The sequence below is a fragment of the Schistocerca nitens genome, chromosome 5, assembly GCF_023898315.1.
Source record: "Schistocerca nitens isolate TAMUIC-IGC-003100 chromosome 5, iqSchNite1.1, whole genome shotgun sequence".
Taxonomy (NCBI): Eukaryota; Metazoa; Arthropoda; class Insecta; order Orthoptera; family Acrididae; genus Schistocerca; species Schistocerca nitens.
This window is the reverse complement of record NC_064618.1, coordinates 875,964,009-875,972,841: the sequence shown is the minus strand read 5'-3', so window position 1 is coordinate 875,972,841 and position 8,833 is coordinate 875,964,009.

The following is an 8,833-nucleotide window of genomic DNA, read 5'->3' as shown; positions in this document are numbered from 1 at the left end:
ATCCATATTTCAGCTTATTGTCCGGCTGGGAATCCCGCTGAGAGGTATATGCGCGAGCTAGGCCGACTTTGCCGTACCTATTGCCATCACAACCATAGGGCATGGGGCAAATATGTAGCAGTATTTGAGAGAATTATGAACACCTTGAGACATGAATCTACGGGATTTTCTCCAGAGGAAATCCTGTTGGATGACAGAAGTAAAAGTTTAGTGGAAGAGATAATCAAATTCCCTCCACGGATTGACATTAGTATTGGTGTGAAAAAAGATCGTTTGCGAGAAGTAATGAAGCTAAAAGCTGATGCTCGCATACGTCGTCATGACGCTAAAGCGCGTTTTGCTAAGTTTGCAATCGGAGACTTAGTACTTGTAAAAGCTCATGAGAAATCGAGCGAGATAGACAATGAAATCTCTAAATTTAAGTTTGTTTATAATGGACCATATAAAGTCATTGGTATACCTCACACAAATGCTTATTGCTTAGAGTATCCAACCTCTGGAAAACGATTAGGTATACGGAATATTGTAGACTTGAAATTGTACCAACCTAGGATTGATTAATACCACAGAATTGGTAATTTGTACAGTATGTAATATAGAGTGTAAGATTTGAGGATGTGCCATGTTGCGATGCTTTTGCCTGACCTAGAGGTCATTAAAGAACTTGTAATTAACAAGTAATTAATTTTTGATTAGACGTTTTAACCAATTGAAAAATCCAAACTGCTAGTTTATGTTTTCAGCTGAGTCACAGTAGATTAAGGAATGTAAATATGCTTTTGTAACTAGCTGTCAGATTTCATGAATGTGTGTTTTACTAGTCATTGCCGATGTACTTAGACGCTGTTTTAAGTTTCAGGCTAGTACATGCGTGTGATGATGGACAGTGTTGAGTTATCCACTGTGATAGTATTAAGGGACTCCTTGAGATTACTCGGGAGTGAGTTTTCCTAAAGAATTCAGTGAAACGGACGTTCTGGAAATGCCGCTACACAGGCGAGTGAGATCAAGCGTGCCGCACAGGCGGGCGCAACAATACTGGCAAGGTGGAGCCGCTGTCGGCTCTCGGGTCGCTGTCGGCTCTTGTGCCGCTGTCGGCATTCTTTGTACTTGCGAGTACGGAAGGCGGAGTTGTTTTTCTTCCCGGACAGCTGATATGAAAGAATTCTGTTGTCAACATTTATGTTTTTGTCGATCTGCTGTATATTATTTTCTTGTTTAGCGTCAAGTGCACACTCATGACGAGAATATTAATTATGAAAAGTTTATATAAAATACGTATTCTATGTAATTAATTATTAATTTGCGTATTTTGATATACCTGTTTTCTATGACCATGTTATCTGATTAATTTTGTAAATAGTATTCCATTTCTTGATACTGCTAGGAATTTAGATTTTTAGAATAGCTAAACCATTTTCTATGCTTTCTATAAATTTTAATATGTCGTCAACCTGTTTTATTTTGTGCAAGATGACAGAGTGGAATAAGATTAGGACTGTCTCCACTCAATTTTTATGGTCTAAAAAATTGATTTATGCTTAATTAGACGAATGCTAAATTTTGATGATGTTTTGAGCATATGCATTTCCGCTGTTTATTTTTTGGGACATTTTCTGAGTCTGTTTAGGTTACACGAACATCCTCAGACAATGTGGGGCACGTGTAAAGCCGGAAATGCATATCCTCCTATTTCCATCTATTGTACTGTAAGTTTTTTCCTTAATTTGTTACCTGAATATATGACATTTCTGTGCCTTTATATATTGTAATTGGTTTACTATTTGTATATATATATATATATATATATATATATATATATATATATATATATATATGTGTGTGTGTGTGTGTGTGTGTGTGTGTGTGTGTGTGTGTGTGTATTTATGTCGATGTATAATTGGTTTGTTTCGTAAATATTATTTGTATTTTTACGCTGGGTCTTGCCTAGGGAAAACTATCGAACGATTACATCGATAGGTCGTGTGAAGAATCAAAGTGTGTAGGATCTTTGGTAGTGTTAACTCTGCCGCGTGGAGCGCGGGCAGGGCAGTTGGAGTCTGGCTGGAGTAGCGAGTGGAGCAGGTGTGTGGTGTGACGCTCCCGCGAGTTGCCGCGCTTTCGGGGTTTAGCAGCATGTAATTGCGCTCGACTTGCGATGATAGTTTCTGACATGGTGTCGCGGACGGGAAGCATTAGCCGGCGCACATCAAGAGCCCGTTTCGTTTGGTGACCGTGTCGAGAAGAAGGCGCGCCAACATCCAGCTTCTGCAACAGCGACGGCCGACAATGAGTGACCGTCGCCACCTCCTCGATCGACGGCTTCAAACCTTCAATCAACTAACAAGGAAGACTAAAAGCACGTAAAGTTTCAGAACTGTATGGCAGACCTCAGCTTTTTCAAATTGTTCCATTTGCCTCGCAAAATTACAGCAACTCAGCATGAACCTTTGTTGCTCATTGTCCCAATTGCATTACCAAGCAGGGTCCCTTCCTTTTCCGAAATGAAACCGAGTGTCGTTGAAATTCAGACGCCAGCATTAAAGTACTATCATTGCATTTCATTACTTTAGTTTCCAAGTGCAGTTAAAGCATAGCTGGCTACAATAGTTAGATTACACAAGCACAAATTAAGAGTGCGAGTTTTGTTAGCATATTTTAGCTTACCTGTGACTGCAGCTCAGCTTGGTACGTACTAAATTTTATTATTGTTAATTATTCAGAATCATTTAATTCAAGTTCAAAGTTAAATCTCTTGTTTCTAAATTGCGTAGAGTCAAGTTGCTTTTGAAATGATTGTTGAGGTAGTCCAAGACTAACCGTATTCTGCTGGATTTCGATGTGCTTCAGAAAGAAAGCTCACTATTAACTTCAGTCACTAAATTAACTTTCGATTTTCCGGTTTTATTAATTCTTTTGCTAAATTAAGTCAGAGTGTAGCGAAATTTCTTACTTCTGACAAACTTTCAGTTTTCACACTACACGTGTCAACCTTCAGTTGCCACGCTTCTAGTGCTAATTATATGTGTAATAACCTTTCTTTTTCAGTTACTATAGTGATTGTCCTTAGGACTGGCGACCGTGATTTCCCCCAAATCTCAAATATCTAATTACCGCTAGTTAATTGTTGACGTAACGGCCGCACATTTACTTTCTTTATTAACTTTACCCCTTTTCAAAATTAATTTCCACCAGTTTCATTTGCATTTTTCCTTTCATTTAGATGTAACCCTTTCCTCCCTCTTTACCGACAGATTAACTTCGGTGACGATTGCTTCCCCAAATTTCCCATTAGGTACACGCGGTTTAATTTTTCACTGTCATTAAGGTCGATAAGTGAGGGGGAGGTTACAACCTCGAAATCTGAAACATTACTGATCGTATTTTCACCTACATTGAGCAACTCTTCAAAATATTCCCTCCATCTGCCCAAGGCATCCACAGGATTCACCAGCAGTTTTCCTGATCAAAATACTTGTCATTTCCTTCTTACCTCCCTTTCGAAGACTGCTAATTACACTCCATAATGGTTTTCCAGCAGCTTGAGCCATAGTCTCCAACCTGTTTCCAAAGTCTTTCCAAGATTTCTTCTTGGATGCTGCAATTATCTGTTTGGCTTTGTTTCTTTCTTCAGCATAGCTTTCTACCTGAGTTCTAGTATGTAGCCATTTTTGATACGCCTTCTTTTTCCTTTTACAGGCTGCCTTGACTGTGTCATACCACCAAGGTGTTTGCTTCCTCCTACTTTTACGCACTACTGTTCCAAGACACTCTTTAGCCATTTCTAGTACTGTGTCCCTGTACCTTGTCCACTCCTTTTCGAGTGACTGTAATTGACTACATTCAACTAACTGGTACCTTTCTGAGATCGCTGTCATGTACTTGTGCCTGATTTCCTTATCCTGAAGTTTCTCCACTCTTATCCTCCTACATATGGACCTGACCTCCTGCACTTTCGGCCTCACAATCCCAATTTCACTGCAGATTAAATAATGATCAGTGTCATCAAAGAATCCCCTGAATACACGTGTGTCCGTCACAGCCTTCCTGAGTTCCTGATCTGTTATTATATAGTCAATGACAGATCTGGTTCCCTTGCCTTCCCAAGTATACCGGTGAATGTTCTTATTTTTAAAAAAGGAGTTTGTGATTACTAAGCCCATACTGGCACAGAAATCCAAGAGTTGTTTCCCGTTCCTGTTGGCCTCTATATCCTCTCCAAATTTACCCATAACCTTTTCATACCCTTCTGTTCGATTTCCAATCCTGGCATTAAAATCACCCATGAGCAGAACACTGTCCTTGTCCTTTACTCTAACAACTACATCACTGAGTGCCTCATAAAAACTATCCATCTTATCTTGATCTGTCCCTTCACAATGCGAATATACTGACACAATCCTAATTTTCTTGCTAGACACTGTCAAATCTATCCACATCAGTCGTTCGTTTACATACCTTATTGCAACTACGCTGGGTTCCATTTCTTTCCTGATGTAAAGCCCTACACCCCATTGTGCTATTCCTGCTTTGACTCCTGACAGGTAGACCTTGTATTCTCCCACTTCCTCTTCTTTCTCACCCCTTACCCGAATGTCACTAACAGCTAAAACGTCCAGCCCCATCTTACTTGCAGCCTCTGCCAGCTCTACCTTCTTCCCAGAGTAGCCCCCATTGATATTAATAGCTCCACATCTCATTACCATTTGTTTGCCAAGTCGTGTCTTAGGAGTCCCTGGTTTGTCAGTTAGAGGTGGGACTCCGTCACCTCCAAAGGTCCGAGGCATTTTGCTCTCATTGTTGCCAGCGGCTCAATATTTATTAATTTCGAAGCAAGCTCTAATTCTGCAGTGGATGCGAAAAGCGGCCATGAGAAACGAGCAGCTATTGTGCCGCCCAACGGACGAGTTTTCCCGATCACGCTGTCAGCTTAGCGGCCGGTGGAAGTACAGAGACAACCCCATCTGTGGAGCATAGCGTGAAACTGGCACTCCAAGCTGATTTCAGCTGTCAACACGAATATGGCGCGATCTTAGCCCCCGCCTGTGCGTCTGCGGTCGCAAGTTTGTGACTGAATGAAGCGTCCCTTTCCTTTACAACGGGCCGTCGTGTTACATAACAACGACCAAAATAAAACACGTCTCAATCCACTGACACGTGGCTTTCTCTAGCGTCATAATGTTTGTTACACACGTTAGCTACAGTTTGCAGACGTATGGTTTACGCTCGCGGCGCTCCTCTTTTTACGGTATATCCGTCGGCACTACGAAAGTAAATGAAGTCGAATGTTTCGTGAATCGTTAGTCCTCGCCTTAAACTGAACAATGAGTGCCACGCGCAACTGTCTACATAGTCACTTCATTGTACCGGTGAACGACATGAAAATGCGTTACATGTTTTCTGTTTCATTCCACCGTTCGTGGTAACCACTGAACAGTTAATGCCGTTTAAAATTGAAAACATTATCTTCACTGCGTTCACATAGCTTACCGGTCTGCATATCAAAGTTTTGTGTTTAATGAGTGAAAACAGTTTCAGCAAATGAGTACACACCGAGATCATAAATGTAGCACTGTGAAAACACTGATATTTTTCACCGGACACGAACACAATGTGTAACAGTACTGTACATGCGCGGCACGACAATCACCTCCACTCTCTTCTTTTCGCTTCCGTCTCTTTGCCGATGCTTTCTGTTTCGACCTATCGATATGATTCTACATTTCTCATACCCCTCGCTTCACGTAACACTTCTGAGGATTCTCATTTTATCGATTAACGATTTTATACAAAATCATAATTTCATATTACTCTCTCCGTAGCAAATGAATTGAAATGACTTGTTAAATAATAAAAAGAGAATATAAGATCAGAATAATTGAAAATGGCAATCGCATTTATAACAACTACATTAGCTAAACAGAAACGTAATTATGTCAGCAATAAAATTTACAAAACTCATTCTGGGATTACGCTCTCAATGTGTAATTAAAATTGAGCGGGAAGGAAGTGAAAGAAAATATAGTAAAAAGAAAAAAAAACTCTATATCAGCCTGTAGAGTATATCCTCACAGCACCGCAGCACCACTGCCTCCACGTACGCCTCACTGTTGAAGCAGTGTGCCTTCTTCTAGCCACAGTGCCACCTCCCGAAGATCAATCGTTCTTCCCCGTCTGAACTCATTCACATGCCGATATCCCACGCTGTGACGTCGTTGAGACATAGTGGCGCTCGGTTACGCCTCCGCACCGACTGAGCGTTGCGTAAAACAAAAGAGGATGCTGTTGCTTCTATGCGCATACCACCTATCTGCCATTTAAATCACTTATTATGGTTCTGCCGTTCTGCACGTCCTCTTATCATGGCATAATACAGACCATTTCTTCTAAGCGTTTCGCTTCTTACAAACAGTAATGTATTCCATTAAAATTCAAAATCTTTTATAGGGAACTGTGTTTTGCACGTGGGGGCCATTGAGGGTGTGAGCCAGAAAAAGAACGCAGAAGCGGTCGGTCAGTCTGTAATGGGTGAGAAGCGAAATTAACATATTTTTGTTAATTATAAGACATCCGCAGTCACTAAATAATTTATTAAACTGTTATAGTGCAGTGTGTTTCGGTGCTAGAGCTCCATTTTCTAAGAATAGAGTGATGCATTCTGGACGGTTCATCAGCTACAGTTTGTCGCTTTCTTTTAGAAACGAAATGATATCTTTTGAATCGGTGAAAAACCTCCATATATTCACACTAATTTCAAACATTACCATTATCTAAATTAAACCGTGCAGAAGCAAAATTAATGAACGTCAAATCGGTTATTTCGTTTCAAAAATAAAACTCTACTTTTGAGGATTACCACTCAAAGTTATCAAATGTATCGGAATGTTCCTAAACCGGGTAATTCCCGTGGAAGACGTATTCATAGTTAATAACTCCATGTAAACTTATCGTCTTACGATATTGTCTTGCGACAGTGCAGTGAAGGCAAAATTTGGCGGCATGGAACTTCATGATTTTAAAACATCAATAAACGTTGAGCGTCCGCTGCTCGCTAATGTTCAACTAACATTAATTGCATTGGCAAAACCCTCTTTGAATGAGGCTGGGTTATCGGCTACCGCTGGCGTGAAGAGTAAATATAATCCTAAAATTGAAGTGGTGCAGGAGATGAGGGTAGCTGCATTTAATTTGGTTTCAAGATTTGTTAAGCTGCTTGGTGAACTCGTCCATCTACCTCATCAATGAAATGAAGGTGAATTTGTTGAATAAACTATTGGTTGATTTTTAACGTATGTTTATTTTAATGTTGGATTTTTGAAACAAACTAGCTCCATCGACTGTAAACTTAAAAAAGATTGCGAGGAAGACTTTTTATCTATAAAGGCATAGGGAATGTACCGTTGGCCGCAAGTGAAACTCGGACAATAATCAGTTCAGACAGGAAGAAGGCAGAAGTCTTTGAAAGATAATAGAATTAGGAGGTACTGACCTGGATCGACGAGAAAGAAACTACGGCGTTTAGTAACAAAAAGAAGGCATCAGTTGATACGACATATTCTAAGGCATCGCTAAATAAACATTTTGATAATGGAGGGAATTGTGCAAATACTGTTTAGAGATCAGGACACGACTGCACTAAGCAGCTTCAAACGGATGTACGTAGAGAGAACTGAAATACGGAGACACCAAAAACGCATTTCCATACATAATACGATGTAGAAAAACCGTTGGCACTCAAAATAGCTTCCAGTAGAATCGGAATCGGAATGGATAAATACAGGTACTACACACTCTTCAAGGGAATCTCCTATGGTTCTTAGTGCAAAATAGTAGCAAGTTCATGCAACGACAACGGAGATTGCTAGCGATTATGCATTCTTTTCCCCAAAGTACTTAAACCATAAACGCCCAGTAATGTTGAGATATGGTGACTGAGATAGCCAGGGGAGATGCGACGATTCATCCTAGTGTAAGTCTGCGGTCTTCTGTGGCAGTAGTCACTATAGTTAAAATCGTCTGGGTTGTTAGGCCGCGACATATTTATTTCTAAAATAATCGACGTTTCCACGCTTCTGCTGGGATGTTCTTCAGCATGTTTCGGTGTCCACTATTGCTAGAACATTTTCTAATTCTACATCTACATTTACATGGATACTCTGCAAATCACATTTAAGTGCCTGACAGAGGGTTCATCGAACCACCTTCACAATTCTCTATTATTCAAATCTCGTATAGCGCGCGGAAAGAATGAACACCTATATCTTTCCGTACGAGCTCTGATTTCCCTTATTTTATCCCAGTGATTGTTCTTCCCTATGTACGTCGGTGTCAACAAATTATTTTCGCATTCGGAGGAGAAAGTTGGTGATTGGAAATTCGTGAGACGATTCCGTCGCAACGAAAAACGCCTTTATTTAACGATTTCCAGCCCAAATCCTGTATCGTTTCTGTTTCACTCTCTCCCATATTTCGCGATAATACAAAACGTGCTGCCTTTCTTTGAACTTTTTCGATGTACTCCGTCAGTCCTATCCGGTAAGGATGCCACACCGCGCAGCAGTATTCTAAAAGAGGACGGACAAGCGTAGTGTAGGCAGTCTCCTTAGTAGGTCTGTTACATTTTCTAAGTGTCCTGCCAATAACCTTTCCCACAACATTTTCTATGTATTCCTTCCAATTTAAGTTGTTCGTAATTGTAATACCTAGGTAATTAGTTGAATTTACGGCTTTTAGATGTGACTGATTTATCGTGTAACCGTAGTTTAACGAGTTCGTTTTAGTACTCATGTGGATGACCTCACTCTTTTCGTTATTTAGGGTCAACTGCCACTTT